This window comes from Halichoerus grypus, chromosome 4 (assembly GCF_964656455.1).
Source record: "Halichoerus grypus chromosome 4, mHalGry1.hap1.1, whole genome shotgun sequence".
NCBI lineage: Eukaryota > Metazoa > Chordata > Mammalia > Carnivora > Phocidae > Halichoerus > Halichoerus grypus.
Window position 1 is genome coordinate 105,885,194 of NC_135715.1, and position 19,308 is coordinate 105,904,501.

Sequence of the window (19,308 nt, forward strand, 5' to 3'; positions counted from 1 at the left end):
TGTGCATATTCCGTGAGTAAATACATGTAAAGTGCTTAAATATGTCGTAGCATATAGTAAGCGTTTTGTCAGTGTAGCCATTATTGTTTTTAGTTCCTCCATATGGGGACAGAATTGGCTGAGGCCATTAGACAGATTGCTGACTTTTGAGATGAATCTAAACTACTTTCAGAACAATGCCAGGCTCTGAAAATTTCTAATTCAGATCAGCTAAGAAGTTGATCTTATTAGGACATCTTGGTTAAACCTTCCCTCTAGGAATAGTAAAGACAGGTTTGTAAGGTGAGGACCACCTTGGGAGAAAAGGCATCTGGTTCAGGAACAATCATGTCCATATCTTCTAAGATGTTTTTCATTCTACTTGACAAAAGTCTTTTGTTCTTATTTTGTTATATGGACCTCAAAGAAAGAATTTTCCCTGTGTTATGACTGTACTAGGCTGGTCATGCCACCAGCTTAAACCAAAAGGGGATTCTGACTGCTCAGGAAAGCACAGAAGACATGTCACAAAGCCTGAAACTAATAAGATTAAATAGGGAGAGCAAAAACCAAATTATATTTTGGCCCTTTCCTTCACATAATTCACCCTAATAAGAAGCTCATTCCTTTCTTGAAAAACTTCCACAAATCTTGCCCTTCTCATTTGGTCAGAAGGGAAAAGAAATTTCTATTTCAATACCTTTTTTGTAGGTCAAACAGCACTATAAAGAATTGAAGGAAGTTTAGGAAATAATTTAATAATGAACAGAAGAAGCGCTTTCTGCAAAGAGCATCTATAGGAATCCCCAGAGGTCACTCAAGGGACCACAGTTGCCTGACATATATTTTTTCTTTAGAAGATTTCTCATTTCCCAATAAGAATATTGGTATTCATTATTCCATGAACTTTGCTACTGTTCTGTCTTTATGTAACTTCAAGTACATTGCTTTTGTGAGTTCATGAGTTTTACAGTTAACTTTGAATAGCCATGCTAGTTGAGAGAGAAGAGGATAGGGAAAATGAGTATCTTCAAATCTCATTTCAGGTACTGAAGTCTTCTTCCACTGTGGGCAAGTGCGCAGCTAGTCCAAATGATAACTTTATGGGAATTAAAAATGGAACCTCTCCAGGGGTAGCCCAGCAGCAAGACGCGTGGCCGAGCAAACAGAAATGACACTTAACACTTGGGTGACCTTGTGCAGTGCACAAGCTACACAACCACATGTGGCAGCTTGAACTTTGAAGACAATACAGTTTTACTTGACAGTTCTATTTTGTAAATTGGCAGGAAGGCCAAACATTGTGCTGCTGGGAAACTAGCATCTTAATTTAGTCAACTAAATTATTAATATATAAAATAGTTGACTATATAGCATCCATAATCCTAGTATCTTCTCCCAATTAGATCTGTTTTTTGTGTTAAATATTTACCATACTTATTATGTATGCTTTCTACCAGAGTACATATATTTGTTTTATTTCCTTAATTTATCCATAAATCTAGGCATACCTCCTTTTATTGTGCTTTGTTTCATTGTACTTTTCAGATATTACGTTTTTTTATAAACGGAAGTTTTGTGAGAACCCCACCTTGAGCAAGTCTATAGCGCCATTTTTCCAACAACATTTGTTTACTTCATGTCTCTAGGCCACATTTTGGTAATTTTTGCAATATTTCAAATTTCTTCATTATTGTATTTGTAATGGTGATCTGTGGTCAGTGATTACAGTTCACCTAAAGCTCAGATGATGGTTCGCATTTTTTTAGCAATAAAGTGTTTTTTAATTAAGATATGTATATTTTTTAGACACATACTATCGAGCATTTAATAGACTAGGTTAGTGTAAACATAATTTTTATATGCACTGGGAAACTAAAACATTAATTTGACTTGCTTTATTGTGATATTCACTTTATTGCAGTGGTCTGGAAAACAAACCTGTAATATTTTCAAGGTATGCCTGCATGTCTATTTCATATAATCTTTTAAATTATCCTTCTGACTAATTGGTAACATTTCATTTTAAGTGATTGTGGTATTTCATGATTTTATTCTTTCTTAGTTTTTATCATCTCATGTCTCAACAATCACCTTTTACACTGTGATAAATTGTTGGTATTTCAGTACAATTATCAAGATTTCTCTCTCTGAAATATTAGCTGTTATTCTGTCTGAAATTTTTTTCCTCATTTTGTCCTTTTGAACCCCATATTTTTTTAGCTAATCCTAATCATCCACGAGGGCTTAGCTTCTAGGTTATGTCCTATGGTAGATGCTGTCAATTACCCAATAGCCAAAGCCTACTTGATCTTAGTTAAGGGTGGACGTTTGCTGATTTCAGAATGGATATGGCCCCTCCACCAATGCCAGGGTATAAAGTTAATTATGGAAATCCCATTCTCTTATATCAGAACCATAATTTATTATCTTCTCACTAATGAAGCCTACAGCATCATTTTGGCAAATGCTCTAGCATATACTCCTGATGAAAAGGCAGAACTTCTTGAGGAGGAAACCTATGGTCCTACTCCATCCTTTTCCCCTTGAATGTGATGGCATTGACCTGCAGAAAACATCCTTACCCAGGATTGAAAAGCCAGAATGCTGAAGATGGCAAAGCAGGATATAGAATGACATATCTGATGATATCACTGGGTCCCAGGTGATAAAACTGAGCTTTTGTTCCAAATCTAGTATTGCTTATTCTTATTTTGTGTTATTTATTTTAAATTATTATTTTTTTAATTTAATTTAATTTAATTATGTTATGTTAGTCACCATACAGTACATCATTAGTTTTTGATGTAGAGTTCCATGATTCATTGTTTGTGTATAACACCCAGTGCTCCATGCAATATGTGCCCTCCTTAATACCCATGACGGGGCTAACCCATCCCCTCTAAAACCCTCAGTTTGTTTCTCAGAGTCCATAGTCTCTCATGGTTCATCTCCCCCTCCGGTTCCCCCCCTTCATTTTTCCCTTCCTTCTCCTAATGACCTCCATGCTATTCCTTATGTTACACAAATAAGTGAAACCATATGATAATTGACTTTCTCTGCTTGACTTATTTCACTTAGCATAATCTCCACCAGTCCCTTCCATGTTGATGTAAAATTTGGGTATTCATCCTTTCTGATGGCTGAGTAATATTCCATTGTATATATGGACCACATCTTCTTTATCCATTTGTCTGTTGAAGGGCATCTCAGCTCAGAATAGAGAGCCCAGATATGGACCCTCAACTCTATGGTCAAATAATCTTCAACAAAGCAGGAAAAAATATACAATGGAAAAAAGACAGTCTCTTCAATAAATGGTGCTGGGAAAATTGGACAACTATATACAGAAGAATGAAACTCGACCATTCTCTAACTCCGTACACAAAGATAAGCTCAAAATGGATGAAAGACCTCAATATGAGACAGGAATCCATCAAAATCCTAGAGGAGAACATAAGCAATAACCTCTTCGACATCGGCCACAACAACTTTTTTCAAGATACATCTCCAAAGGCAAATGAAACAAAAGGGAAAATGAACTTTTGGGACTTCATCAAGATAAAAAGCTTCTGCACAGCAAAGGAAACAGTCAACAAAACAAAGAGGTAACCCACAGAATGGGAGAAGATATTTGCAAATGACACTAGAGACAAAGGGCTGATATCCGAGATTTATAAAAAATTTCTCAAACTCAGCACCCAAAAAACAAATAAGTCAAAAAATGGGCAGAAGACATGAACAGACACTTCTCAAAAGACATACAAATGGCTAACAGACACATGAAGAAATGTTCATCATCATTAGCCATCAGGGAAATTCAAGTCAAAACCACACTGAGATACCACCTTACACCAGTTAGAATGGCAAAAATTGACAAGGCAAGAAACAACAAATGTTGGAGAGGTTGTAGAGAAAGGGGAACCCTCTTACACTGTTGGTAGGAATGCAAGTTGGTACAGCCACTTTGGAAAACAGTGTGGAGGTTCCTCAAAAAATTAAAAATAGAACTACCCTATGACCCAGCAATTTCACTACTGGGTATTTACCCCAAAGACACAGATATAGTGAAAAGAAGGGTCATATGCACCCCAATGTTTAAATTATTATTTTGTCAGATAACTAAATATTTTGATTTGTAACCACTGCTGATCAGATATTTTGTTATTTATAGTCAACTCTAGTTTGTTCACTTCATTTGTATAAACTACTCTGACTCAGCTCTGGGTTCAGTGCCACCACTATGTGATTCAATGGCAAAGTATTCATCCATTATTAAGGGAGTTATCATAGAATATTAAAATTGTCTATTCATCTAAATGAATAAATTACTATTCTATTTGTTAGTGCAGTATAGGGTAGAATATCCATCTTTTTCAATATTTTATCTTTGGTGTCTAACCCAGTAACCAGGCCATAATACATACTAAATAAAATGTTGATGAGAGTTGAACTTGAACTACTCAGTTATTTTTTCTCATTTTTTATTATTTATAATTTTCTCTCATTTATAATTAATTCATTTTATAATTATGATTATATACCACCACCCTAGGATAATTTTTTAACATTAAAATTACTGTATAAAAGGTTATGTATTTTTTGTGCATTTTTATTGTATGAATCTTATTTTGATAAGATCTGCTACTCAGAGTTGGACCAAACTCAAGATTAAGGGCATAGTCCTTCAGACTGCCAAGTCTACCCAAGAATTTAGACATCATTCACAAGTTTTGGAGTCCTAAAGACCACCCTCAATTCAGATCAGTTGGCTAAAAATGTGGGGGTTCCCATAACCATCCTCACATTTAATAATTACTCTCACAGTACCCAGGAAAGCACTATATTTACTATTATTTTTATTGTGGCAAAAGGACATGAAGTAGAAACACATGAGGCAGAATGTAAGACTGGGAGGAGTGTTTCAAATACAAGGCTTCTGTGTCCCAAGGGATATGTCACCCTCCTGGCACTGAAGTGTAACAATATGTGCATGAAATATTGCCAAAGCAGGATGCTCACTCTAGCTTTGCTGTCCAGAGATTTTATTGAGGCTTCATTAGGTAGGTTGACATGGATGATTTACTGCCTACATGGATGAAATCAATCTCTAGGTCCAAACTCTGGAGATCAGACTGATTTCACATAGCCAACAGTCCTAACTCTCTGATCACATGGTTTGTATTTTGGGACCTGGCCAGCCCCTACAGTGGGTCATCTATTTAGCAAAATGATCAGCGGGGGTCTGAGGAGCCTAGCCTACCAGCAATCATCTTGTTAGCATAAACTATCAGCTGTGGTCCCAGAGGCCCACCATTAATAACAAAGACATTCCATTCACTCAGGGAATTCCAAGGGTTTAGAAGTTACCTCCCAGGAGCCAGTATTAAGGCCAAATGAACCTCTCTGTGTAAAGTTAATTCTTCTCTACACATTTGCCTAAAAATTTTTTTCTTTCTTTCTTTCTTTCTTTCTTTCTTTCTTTCTTTCTTTCTTTCTTTCTTTCTTTCTTTCTTTCTTTCTTTCTTTCTTTCTTTCTTTTTCTTTCTTTCTTTCTTTCTTTCTTTCTTTCTTTCTTTCTTTCTTTCTTTCTTTTCTTTCTTTCTTTTCTTCCTTCCTTCCTTCCTTCCTTCCTTCCTTCCTTCCTTCCTTCTTTCCTTCCTATCTGATGGATTCTGGACTGGTATAAGTTGTAATTTCTCACTCTAATAGTGATAGAGAAACATTGAATGACCTGTCAAAAATAGCATTCATAAAAGAGCAGAAATAGAAGAAACGGGAAACATAGATTACCTACAAGTTGAATCATGAGCCTGTAACCATTTCTTTCTGTCCAGTGACATGTTCAATGAATAGACCTCCTGTCCATGCCCAACATTACATATATGTGTGAATGAGAAAACAGCTTAGCACTGCTGAAAGAGGAAACATACTCCCTTTGTGACCAAGAGGCAGGAAGAGCTTCTTGGCTTATCATCACAGTTTGACTCAGAGCATTGAGTTGGGGTCCAGAACTATGAGTGTCTCTTTCCGGCTGGCTTAGAGTTTGAAAGTGCATCAGCTTGGTGTGGGATGATCCAAACATGCTAATACCTTGCCATTGGGACAGTAAACCAGGACACTAGAATCTGAGTCCTGATTCTCTGAGATGATATTGAGAGAAAGGTCAGCCATCTGGCTGCTACATCAGGTTTTACTAGTTTTAATTGACCCTTCTTTCTCTCCTATCTGTTTTTCTATTCATAAGCCCACAACTGACATTTCAACTGGTATTATGCAGACTAAATGTCTGAGAACTCACTGTCCCAAGAACTGGACTGGGGACTGACAAATGCTTAGTTCTTTTAGAGGCATATTTTGTTTCTCTTTAACACATCTACTATAGTCAATATTCCTCACATGTCTGAATAGTAGAGAAAACAGATTTTATTTCATCTAAAAGATTAATAGGGATGGTATAAAAAAAAAACATAGGCTTATTAGAAGAACTAGTTTTAATATTTCCCTGAAAATCTTTAATTCCCAGACTTATCAGCTATGAAATAGAACAAGAAAGGGCTATATCTAGAATTGTTAGATTGTACAGATAAATTGTTTAGGTGCATATCTGACTCATGGTAAATGCAGAATAAATAATAGCTGTTATTTTATGGGGATAGCATTTTTATTGAGTGATGTTCAGATATGGGAAGACAATGATAACCTTTACTCAACAGTTTTTTGACTTGAAGTATGGGAAACCTACCAATCGGTAGTCAAATTAAGCCCACAAATCCTCAATCAACTTCTTAACTCTAAATCCAGCCATATGGGTGAAAGTAAGGAGGTCATCATATTAAACAAAGAAATCTAGGAGAAGAGTGGCTTATTAACATCTTTTTACTTCCCTCACCACCAAATCAAATAACAGATATAATCTAAAGACTGATATAGACTACCGATATCTCAACCATTGCTGTAATCATTGTGTAATAACTGTACTGAAACACATTATCTCCTTTATAATGTGCAGTAATAAGCTCTATTAAGCAATGATCTGGGTCCTTATATACTTAGACTCGTTGAAGCAATTTGTTTTTATCTGGAAAGGTTAGTAGTTTGTCTTTTATTCTATACAAGTGTGTGTATTTCCCTACACTTTGTCATGACAATTTTCATTACACTGAATGCATTACACAGATACATTACACCGATAACAGGATGAGCATGGCTGAGAAGGAAACAAGTGAAAGAACAGGCTTCTAGCCTTTGTAATCATGTACAGGGCTGTGGATGAACTCATGGACCACTAACTTAACTAAAGCCACTGGTAGGACAACCATCAATGGAGTCCTTAGAGATCAATGAATGGGGTTATTTGGAGTCAAAGATAATCTTAGGTTGCTCCACCGAACAACAAGGAATAATAAAAAATGACTACTTCAACTACTTGAAAAGGATCATAGTTTGATCTATTCTCACCTGTAGCAGTAAGTAATAGAATCTGTCAGAAGTTTGTTGCAGAGATTATTCCATGGCCACAAAGCCTGCTATCCTACTGGCACAGGTTTAGAAACAGTTAGCCTTTCTTTTTGGTCCTTAATAGGACCATTAGTTAATAATGCAATAGCTGATATAGATTTACGTCCTGAAATGGAATAACTCAACACACCGTTGGGTTTCTGGAGTAAAGCACTGCTGCAACCTACTGTCCTGTATCTTTCAAGAGGAAAGTAATAGCCTCTCATTGGGCTCTGATAAGGTGAGAGAGACTGACTATGTCATTGTAGAGACTTAGAATCAGAGCTGGAAACAGCCAATCACCTATTGGATCTAATGCCCTTTCATGTGCATATCATCTATGCCTATGTCTTCTGCACTACAACTGGAGTTGAGTATAGTGGCTGAGGTCATATGGATCACATAGTCTAAAATATTTACTATCTTGCTCATCATAGAAAATGGTTGCTAACTCCTTGTCTGAATGATGCAAGGCCCTCATCACAGGTTCTGAGAAGGATCCATGGAGACTCTATTTTGTCTATCAGAAATGCTACCAAAATGAGAAGATGTAGAAGAGATAGAGTATGGGCACGGGTCAGGCACCATGGGAAGCCTTGAAGGAAATCATTCTTTCACCATTTGTGCAGTATGCCCCAGTTTTCAATTCTTGTTTTGAATGTCCTATACTACTTGTTTTTGTTTCTGTTTTTGATAGAATAATGATCTTTCTGTAGCCAATGTTCTCTACTTATCAAAATATTTATATTAATTAAGATGTGTAAACATTTGTGTAATGGGATTATTGCATATTTATACTGTAAAATCAATTCATAATACATATTGGCTAAGTCTAATTATTATCAAAGAATACTACATAATTAAATGAAACTGTAGTTTTAAGAACTATAGAAGCTTTCTAAAAATTGAATAATGAGGGGCACTAAAATTAAGAGCCTGGGAAATGCTGAGTTCTTGGTGGAAAAAGTAAGTTAACACTCTGATATATTTAATTACCAAGTATTTCAAGCATTAATAAAAAGAGAAGAGCCAAGCAGTGTTCATATACACTTGTACATCATGTCCTAAGGTTTATTTTTTAATTTTCTTAAAAATTGTTTTAAAAGATTTTATTTATCTGAGAAAGAGAGAGAGAGTACAAGAAGGGGAAGGCAAAGGGAGAGAGTGGAGAGGGACAAGCAGACTCCCCGCTGAGCAGGGAGCCTGATGAGGGGCTCAATCACAGGACATCGGGATCATGACCTGAGCCAAGGGCAGCCTCTTAACCAAATGAGAAACCCAGGTGCTCTGAGGTCTATTTATTTTTAATAAAATATTCCAGTTTAAGATGAATTCCCATGCATGATTTTATACTTTTATAATAAATGAACATATTCACTAATTATATATAGTATCATTTTCAAGTTTTAAATTTATGTAAATGGTATCTTGTTTTATGTATCTTTCTTTAAAAATGTTTTAAATGTGATTTTTTGAAATCCATTCACATTGATAAATATTGTTCGAGTTGATTCATTTTATCTGTTGTATGGTCTATTGTCATATGACTGATATTAATATTAGCTCATAATTATTATAAGCTCACTATGTATCTGATTATATCTGAATTCTATTTATATAAATCATTTATTTTTATACACAAAAAACATGAAGCTGACACAATTTTTACCTCCGTTTTACAAATGAAGAAACTGAAGCATAGAGCTACATTTGCCCAAAGTTGATAGAGCTGGATTTCATACGCTGGCAGAGTAACTCCAAAAAATCATTCTAGATCACTATGCCAAAACTGCCTGCTGGCTTAAGCACAATTTAAATATTTGTTCTGCTGTTAGTGGAAATTTAGGTTGATTATGATATGTGCTATTACAGACAGTGTTGTTTTTTTTTTTTAAAGATTTTATTTATTTATTCATGAGAGAGAGAGAGAGAGAGGCAGAGGGAGAAGCAGGCTCCCAAGGAGCAGGGAGCCCGATGTGGGACTCGATCCCCGGACCCTGAGATCATGACCTGAGCCGAAGGCAGACGCTTAACCATCTGAGCCACCCAGGCGCCCTACAGACAGTGTTATAACAGACATTTTGGGGCAGTTCCTATGTTACAGTGAAAATTTCTCTATGTACATTGTTGTGAAATTGCTGAGCTATAAGATATACGCATCTTCAATTTCATTAGATACCAACAAATGTGCTCTCCAAAGTAGTTGTGTGCATTTAAAATCTCATCAATATATAAGCAAATATACTTGATATCTGTAGATTTAAATATTTTCTTACCAAATCTGAAGAATTGAAAGTGACTTTTGGCTTTAAAAATAGTTATTTCTTTAATTACTAGTGGGTTTCAGCCATTCTTTTTATGTATTGATAATTCATATTTCAGCTTCTAAGAATTGTTTGGTCTCTTCATTTGCTTATGTTCCTCTTACTTTTTCTTAACCTTACTAAATTGTGGGGCCTTAAAAATACATTATAAACACTACTTTTTAATTTGGTAAGTTATAAATGGTTTCTCTAATTCTGTTATTTTCTTTTAGTTTTATTATGTGTTTAGTTCAACAGAAGTTTTCAATTTTAATATAGTCAAATTTGTCTATTTCTTATGGCTATTTCTTTGTCTCTTATGTAAAACAATTAGTTCCTCCTTCATATCATAAGATATTCTTTTGCATTTTTTCCAAAATTTTAAAGTAGTATTTTTCATATTTAGATTTTCATCTTCCTGTATTTGATTTTTTTTCAATTTTAATCAGAAATAACTGACATGCATCACTATACAAGTTTAAGGCACATTTCACTATTGTGAAATGATCACAATAGGTTCAGCTAACATCCATCTTCTCATCTAGTTACAATAAAGAAGAAATGAAAAAGGAAAAAAATATCCTTGCTACCTTAGGATTTACTCTCTTACAACTTCCCTATGTATCATACAGCAGCATTAGCAATAGTCATCATGGTGTATGTTCATTCCTAGACTTATTTGTTGCATAACTGGAAGTTTGTACTTTTGGACCACCTTCCTCCAATTCCCCCTCCCACCACCCCCTTGTCTTCTGCTAACTTTGGGCTCAGTTTGTTCTTTTTCTATTTCCTTAAGACATAAAGTTAAGTTGTATTTGGGATCTTTCTTGCTTCTTAATGTAGGTGTTTATTGCTATGAATTTCTCTCTTAAAACTGCTTTTGCTGTATCCCATAAGTTCTGGTATGTTGTTTTTCCATTTTTGTTTGTCTCAAAAAAATTTTTTTTTACTTGCCCTGTAATTTCTACTTTGATCCATTAGTTGTTCAGGGGAGGGGTGTTTAATTTCCGTGTGTTCATGAGTTTTTGAGTTTTCCTCTTTTATTGATTTCTAGATTTGTACCATTGTTGTCAGAGATGATACTTGGAACAATTTCAATTTTGAATTTGCTAAGACATGTTTTATGGCCTAAAATGATCTAGCCTAGAAAATGTTCCAGGGGCACACGATAAGAATGTGTGTTCTGCTGTTGCTGGTTAGAATGCTCTGTATATGTTTGTTATGTGCCTTTGATCTATAGTGTTGTTCAAATCCACAATTTCCTTCTTTTTTCACTGACTGGGTGGTCTATCCATTGCTATGAGTGGGGGGTACTAAAATTCCCAACTATAATTGTATTTTTGTTTATTTCTTCTTTTAGCTCTGTTAATTTTGCTTTGTGTATTTAGGTGTTCTAATATTGACACAAAAATATTTAAAATTGTTATAACTTCTTGATGTATTGACACCTCTATCATTATATTTTGGATTTCTTTGTCTCTCTTTCCCATTTTTAAAGTCTATCGGATATAAATATAACCTCTGCTTGGGCCCCACAGATTCCCCTATACTCCCTGTGGTGAAAGATCAGAGTAGGGACCCCACAAAGAGACCCCTAGCCTGGGGGAGGCTGGTTGTTCCCCCTGGGTTGTCATTTCCCACTGGAAGAACTAAAGGCTCAGGGGAGTTCTCTCTGCATGGTCTGAATTGCCCGGGGGAAGGACAATGTGGTTAAAGTGTAGCCTCTTCTCGTACCCCTCTAATGCAATCTGTCTTGGTCTCTGAGATGTAGGGGTGCATCAGCCTCACCTCTGTGTTCTAAGATTCTTTCAGTGGCATCTTGTTTGTCAGTAGATGTTAACTGTTCTTGTGAGAGAGATCAGTCAGGAATAGCCAAGATGTGTTCATCTTGGTGATGTCACTTGTATTTGATTTTTAAGTATGGCATGAATTATGGCTCCATTTCTTTTCTAAAACTATATGTAATGAAATCACTGATCCTGTAACTCTAAATGATGAATATTTCCACTTTATTGTTTATTAAGATATGATAGATTGATAGGTTTATTTTTAAGTTTTTAATTCATTCTATTTCCCTCTTTTTTTTATATTAATGTTTTATTGAAAAGGGTACATGAAAACCACCTAGGTACACATAACAAGCAAACCTCCTCACACCTTTTGTCTTATAAAAGCTTGACTTCTTTGGAGTAACTAACTTCTTGCACATTCCAGCAACAGTGTCCCAGTTAACTTGGTTCCCTTTTTTCCAGGTTCAAAGTAAAATCAAATTCCTCTAGGGTCAGGGGCTAAATTGAGAGTCTCTGGCAAGTGAAGAGAGCCATATATATATTTCTTTAATGTTTCAGGTTTTATTTAAATTATAGTTGTTAACATAGTGTAATATTAGTTTCAGGAATAGAATTTAGTGATTCATCATTCATTAGTTTACATACAACACCCAGTGTTCATCACAAGTACCCTCCTTAATCACCCATTTAGACCATCCTGCCCCCTTCTCTCCAGGAACCCTCAGTTTGTTCTCTATAGTTAAGAGTCTCTTTTATGGTCTGCCTCTCTAAGAGAGCCATATATTTAAGGGCTGGTGATGGGTTTTGAGCTCAGCCAGGGTAATGAAATGCTTCATCATTGGAACAAACTGCACATCCACTATGGACCATTTAGGGTTGTCTTCTTTGCTGGATGGGTCATAATGGGGATTGTTTTTCTCAAACTTAGTGTGGTCTGGGTAAGCCTCCTTCACAAGCTTCATGAGTTCTGTGAAGCCTGGCTCTGTGCAGTTGCCATGGTAGTAGAAAGCTTCTTCCTCCAGCTTCATGGTTGGAAGGGAATTCTGGGTCTGTCCTGGGAGTTTCGAATACCATCCCATCATGCTGTCTACTTGGGCTGTGCTTTAAGATCGTCAGCACTGAACTTCACATCTACACCTTTCTCTAGTCTGCTTATTGTCTCTAACTTTCATCAGCCAGTAACTGTTTAGATTCTTCCCACATTTTTTAGAGGCTGGTCCTCTTAGGGTTGGAGTTATCCACTTAAGCTGATGTCCCTGCTGGGTTCTTAGTGTTGATACAGTTTCCTGCTGTCCCTTTATTGTTGGCCCAGCAGGCTCAGCAGCCCCAACCAGCCTCTTTTGGGGCTTCAGCATGGTCTCCCTGCAGGAGTGTTCTCTAGCAGCCCTGACCCTACCACCTGGCAGATCTATTACTTTCCTTATCTTTTTTATTATAGCTTTATAATTAGACTTGATATTTGGTAGGACAAATCTCCTTTCTCATGAATGTTTTGGATATTTTAAGATCTAATATTTCATAAATAGTTTTAAAAATCTTTTTAAGTTATCAACTGGAATCTCATTGAACTCATAAAGTATTATTTTTTGTAGAGTAATTACTTGTATGGATTATTGTTATCCAAAATTATTACATACTACTAAATTTAGTTATTCTATTATGATTTACATAGTTTTACACTTTTTTTTTCTTAAGTTCTTGCAGGACTTTGTTGTTATTACATTAATACCTAGCAACATATAAGGTTTGTTGTTATTGTAAACGGTATTTTAAAAAATCTGGTATTTACTAATGTGGAGGCAATAAATGTGTATCACTGAGATACACCTTCAAGAATGAACCTGTTGCATAGAATTCGGTCAGATAACAGCCTTGAGTTGCCGTACCGCTGGGATCCATTACAGTATTTGAATCAAATACACACTCTCCCTAGGCGGTTCCCAGCCAATGACTGAGCATGATAGGCATATTCAGGCCTCCTGCTGATTGCTCCATACAATACTCTTCTATAGGCAATTTTTGCCCTACAGCTCTCTGCTGGGCTGCCTACGGCTTTTTTAGAGCTGCATTGCTCTTTTGCAGTTCTTCCTATTTCTTTAAATTTTTGAAGAAGCAACATATTTCATAAAGATAGGGCTTAATTTAAAATATTAACATACATTTATAATCTGAAAAGCTCTCATTCTGTTATTTAAATAATCTGTAACCGCTTTGTTGTCATCATTCTATCAACAGAATTCATAATATGATGTGACTTTCCATGTCACAGGATTCAATTTATCAGGCTGGATTTTCACCAGAGGGAATGAAGTTTTCATGAACCATTGTCAAAAAGCGTCTGACTACATCTCTGTCCCGAACCCAACTTGCCTTTCCCAACCCAGAACACATTTTTATTTTCAACTGGAAAAAATGTGATCTGCCAAAAATTTGAGTTCACATTGTTACTGAAATATAGGAAACATAGAAAATACATGAGAGATCATTAAAATTCACTCATAAATTTTCATATTGTCAAATATAGAGAAAAATGGTACAGGTTAATTAAGCCAAGGGATACAAATGCTGCACCAAAAATTCAGTTTACACCCAGGTTATTGGTTACATTCGTTACCACATATGGCTTTAAATATTTCAAGACATTGGGTTTGGTGTTTACACCCCACAATGTGTGAATCTTCCATATGGTGGTTTTCTATTACACATAGTATTTGAGTTATATGGTTGAGTGATAGAAGTTTTTATTTCATATGTTAATGGATGTATTCATGTACACACACACATACACACACACGTGCACACAAACTTATACAAGCATTAAAGCTTAGCATGAGCCTTTGAGACCAAGTAAACAGCCCTGGCTATAACCCTAAATAGATACTGGAGAGATGTTTTAGCAAAATACAGAATTATTTTTCCTAGGCTATTTTATCTAAAGGTACAATTTCAACTCAATTTCCCATATTTGTCTTCAATGTTAATGGCAATAAGAAATTTAATTTTGCCTTGTTTAAAAAACATCTCCAAATACCTAACTTCATCATCCTCTTCTTGTTTTCTATATATTGAAGAAGCAAATATGATTAATAACTCATTTAGATTAGTCAATGAGTAAGAAGCTCTAGTTTGAGCAGTAAGTCTACAAAAAAATGGTAAAACAAAGAAGAGAGTTGGGATTGCTTGGTCGGGGCCAAAGAACAGCATTTTTTGTATTTCTTTTCTTGATTACATGCCCTGAGACCAGAGGCCTGACAGTGCTTGACCATGCAACAATGGCAAGAAAAGCATGGTGTTGTTTTCAAAGGACTTTTCAATTGTAATGAAACTTTTCAATTAGCAGAAACATGACCAAAGGATTAAAAAAAAAGTCTTAAAGACTTAATACAAAATTCATCCAATAATCTGAAAGATGTGTTTTGAATACTCATCACACAAATACTCAAAAAATAGATTTTTTATTTTTATTTATTTCTTTTCTTAAATGCTCAGCTAGAATGCAAACATCCATTTCTCTTTGTGCTTAATAATGGTGGAACTTTGTAACCAGGGATTCTTAAAAATAAGAGATTGGAGGAGGGCGCCTGGGTGGCTCAGTTGGTTAAGCGACTGCCTTCGGCTCAGGTCATGATCCTGGAGTCCCCGGATCGAGTCCCGCATCGGGCTCCCTGCTCAGCAGGGAGTCTGCTTCTCCCTCTGACCCTCCCCCCTCTCATGTGCTCTCTCTCTCTCTCTCTAATAAATAAATAAAATCTTTAAAAAAAAAAAAAAAAAAAAGAGATTGGAGGAAGTGCCTCAGCAGGGGTATCATATATATATGAAGAGAGATGATGGATAGATAGATCTCTGTTTTTGCAGTGATAAGTGTAACTTCTACACACCAAGACCTCATAGGAGACAAAATTCTCAGACTTTAGACATATCAGTTTAATGTTGCCCACTCTTCCTTGCTTACTAGCAATTACAGAAACAATCGTGCCGCATGTTTGGCAAAGAGTAAATGACCAAGAAACGGTTTAAGGGCCCGTTATTCTTACAGAAACTCACACAAACAAACAGATTGGGGCTGATCTATACGAGGAAATGGATTGACATCGCAAGGGTCAAGACCAACTGCAAATTTTATGTCATCTATAAAGCATTAGCTCCTGATTCCCATTCTCAGAGCTCCAGCTTTTCTATGGTGACAGAAGAGGTAGATCTTGGGACGACCAGATTGCTTTGTCTAACAAATAGGGCATTTATGCTGCAACAAATATCCCTTCACTTAATGCTAGTAATTCACCTCTGGTGTAAATCACAGTAGTTGAGATTTTTTTTCCAGCAAACCCATAAAGGAGAAAATTTAACCCAAAGAGGAAATGGGGCAAAGATCATAACTAAAATAAAAATTTTTAACACATGAACAGGAGCTAGAAGAGAAGGGCATGTTTACATGTAGTCTGCCTTTGAATAAATACAAATGTTAGCATAAATTGAGTTTAAACTTATGTGGGTAATAACAATGGAAAAGGAAATTTCCTCTTAGGTTAATTGTTGTCAGATGCTACTATTTTTATATAGTATGATCTAATGCTACCAGATTTGCTACAGTAATCTGGCTGATGTTTCAATGGATTACATAAAACTAATTAGTCAAATCAGGATATATGGGAGCTGCTAACCACTTTTTCTAATATGTTTTGATATTAAATTTCCATTCTTCGCAATATATTATCTCCTAAATGCCCTTGGGAATAACAGTACTTTAGCTATTTTTGTGTAATATATGATTAAAGCCTAGCTTTAAACAAAACATTTTAGAGTTCTATTTTTGAATATTAATGAAAAACATCCTTAACAATATTTATTTTTCCTAAGCATATTTTCCAAATTTTTCTCCATTAACATGTGCTTTATAGTGTTTGCCTTATATTAATATATAGGAACAAACATACTTTGTTCACAATTATATTTCTAATGATGCATATAATGTTTGGCTTTGAACCTATTGCATACTAAGAAAATAGGTTATCATTTAACTGTGTTAAAATTATAATACTGACAAAAAAGTTTCAAATATTCTCTTTAAAATTCTTTCACTTTATGCTTTAAAAATCAGCTGGCTTATCTGAATATATTGTACATTTTTCTAGCTAACGAAATTATAGAGACTACTTCAACCGATAATTTCTAAGTTCAGCACAAGTAACACTTTATATGTACATTGGCTTTATGAAATATGAAATATGAAAAACATTTATTATCTTCACTATATTGTCATACTCACATTTAATGCCACTGTTTTCATTTCTATAGTAGACCCTACTCTCTCTTGCTTAACGCAAGCCATTGCTCCAGAAATAATTCTGTCTTTATCTTATATCATCACTTTCCTACTCTCTATTGAATCATTCCCATCAACAAACACCTAATACTGTTATTTCTTCTTAAAATTTTTTTTTTCTGATGCCACTTTCTCTGCTAACTACTTTCCTATTACTCTGCTCCCCTTTGTAATAAAACACCTAAAATAGGTGTTTTTTCCCCTCCTCACATGTTTTCATCATGTTTTCTTCCTCATCACCTGATTAAAAATGTTATTATCAAGATACTACCAAAGTAACTAAAGTCAATTGACTTGACCTATAGTTAGCATTTGAAGTAGTTGACCATACCCTTCTCCTTTTTATACTTCCCCGCATTTCTTCCAAGACTTTACTCTCTCTGGTATTTACCCTACCTCAATGGTCATTCCATCTCAGTCTCCTTTGCTGGTTCCTTCCCTTCTCCCCAGTCTCTAAATTAGAGGATTTCCAGTCTCAGACTTTGGTCTTCTCTTTTTTTTGCTCATCCTGTTGGAGATCTCACCTAGGCTCACGGCTTTAAAAATTAGTATATGAAGAAAACTTCTAAAGTTACATCTCCCACCCATAGTGCTCCATCAGATTGCACAGCTTTACATCTAGTTGTCGACTTGACGTCTCTAGTGGATGTCTGTCTAGTTGACCTCTCAAACTGAACATACTTCAAAATGGATTCTCGATTGTCCCTCCCCATATCTGTCCCAAATATAGGCCATGCCCCACTATTTTTCCAGTACTTATGCCAACATAAGTGGAGTCATCCTTGAATCCCCACTTTCTCTTACAACCTACACCCAGTATGTCAGGCAATTTGTTGTCTCTAACTTCAAAATATATTCAAAATCCAAATATTTTGCACTACCTATGATCAAAATTGATTCCCAGGACTACAGTAGTCTCCCAGCTAACTCCTATACTTGTATTTTTGTCCATTAGAGTCTATTCTCAACACAAGGGCCAGAGTTTGTTGGGAAACACTCTCAGAATTAGCACCTGTTGAGGCAGGAAGTGGTGAGAGGGGAAGGGAAGGAGCATCTTTGGGCAAATGGAAAAGTTGGGCTACCGTAGAGTCTCAGAAAAGTTCGCTCTATCCCACAGGAATCTCTGAAATGGCCAGGGTCCTTCTGAGTGGTCTCAAGGTAGTGGGGATCAGCAGGGTCTTTAGTTCTCCATTAACCACACATTGACTGTTGGCTGCGCTCAGAGACGGAGTGAGACTTGGGTGAGCAGGCTCCCTGCAGCAAGCAGAGGAAAGTGTCACAGTTGGAAGCTATCAGGCAGCGGCACAATCAGCAAGTGTATTATACGTCCTCTAGCTCTGAAGGGACATGTGGTGGGAGCATCACAGTATCGACCACACAACCAGTTGAAAATCACTGAACCTAAGAAAATAATTAGGAGGGCGCCTGGATGGCTCAGTTGGTTAAGCGACTGCCTTCAGCTCAGGTCATGATCCTGGAGTCCCTGGATCAAGTCCTGCATCTGGCTCCCTGCTTGGCAGGGAGTCTGCTTCTCCCTCTGACCCTCCCCCCTCTCATGTGCTCTCTCTCATTCTCTTTCTCTCAAATAAATAAATAAGAAATCTTAAAAAAAAAAAAAAGAAAATAATTAGGAGCCCAGTGATGGGTATTAAGGAGGGCACATATTTCATGGAGCACTGGGTGTTATATGCAAACCATGAATCATGGAACATTACATCCAAAACTAATGATGTACTGTATGGTAACTGACATAACATAATTTTAAACAAATATACAAAAAAAGAAAGAAAACAATTAGGAGAGTAAGTAGGTGGAATTTGCCTAAGCTCAAATTTGAGAATAGAATATTGTTGGGTTAGCTATCTGACAAAATAGAAATTCCATCTCTTCCTTATGAACTTCAACTGCACTGTTTACAAAAATTGTGAATTGCAAGGTACTTTCAAATGGAACATGGGATTAATGATTCAGGAGAGAGTAGGTCTCAAGGTGTCAAGTATGTGACAGGAATTTGATCACTCAGTGGCTTCAGGAAGGTTCCCTTATTACCAGATATCTTTGTACTTTATTTCTTTCTGCATGAAATCAGTTCCATTCATTCCTTTAGCTTATAATTTCCTTTTGTTTAAAGATATATGCACTCTAAAAAGGAAAACTCATTGAACCTTTTTGGTCACTACACCTCATTTTTTTCCTAAGCCATCTACATTCAGTAAAGACTATTGACCCTTTATGTACCAGATGCTGTGTGACTTTGTGAGCTTACTGAGGGGAATGAATTTCTAAATGATTTCAAGGAACTCTACAATTCAGTAACGGAAAAAAAAAAAAAAAAACTGTAAAAGCCCGTTATTTCAATGCAGCCTGATATGTGCATTGACAGAAATTTGCCCAGGGTCTTGGTCAAAGGTCA

General features: G+C 36.0%; 1 pseudogene; it reads right to left on the reverse strand.

Annotated features, from left to right (window-relative positions):
- Positions 1-12,010: 12,010 nt before the first annotated feature.
- On the reverse strand, positions 12,011-17,608 carry LOC118541245 (thymocyte nuclear protein 1 pseudogene; annotated as a pseudogene).
- Positions 17,609-19,308: the final 1,700 nt, after the last annotated feature.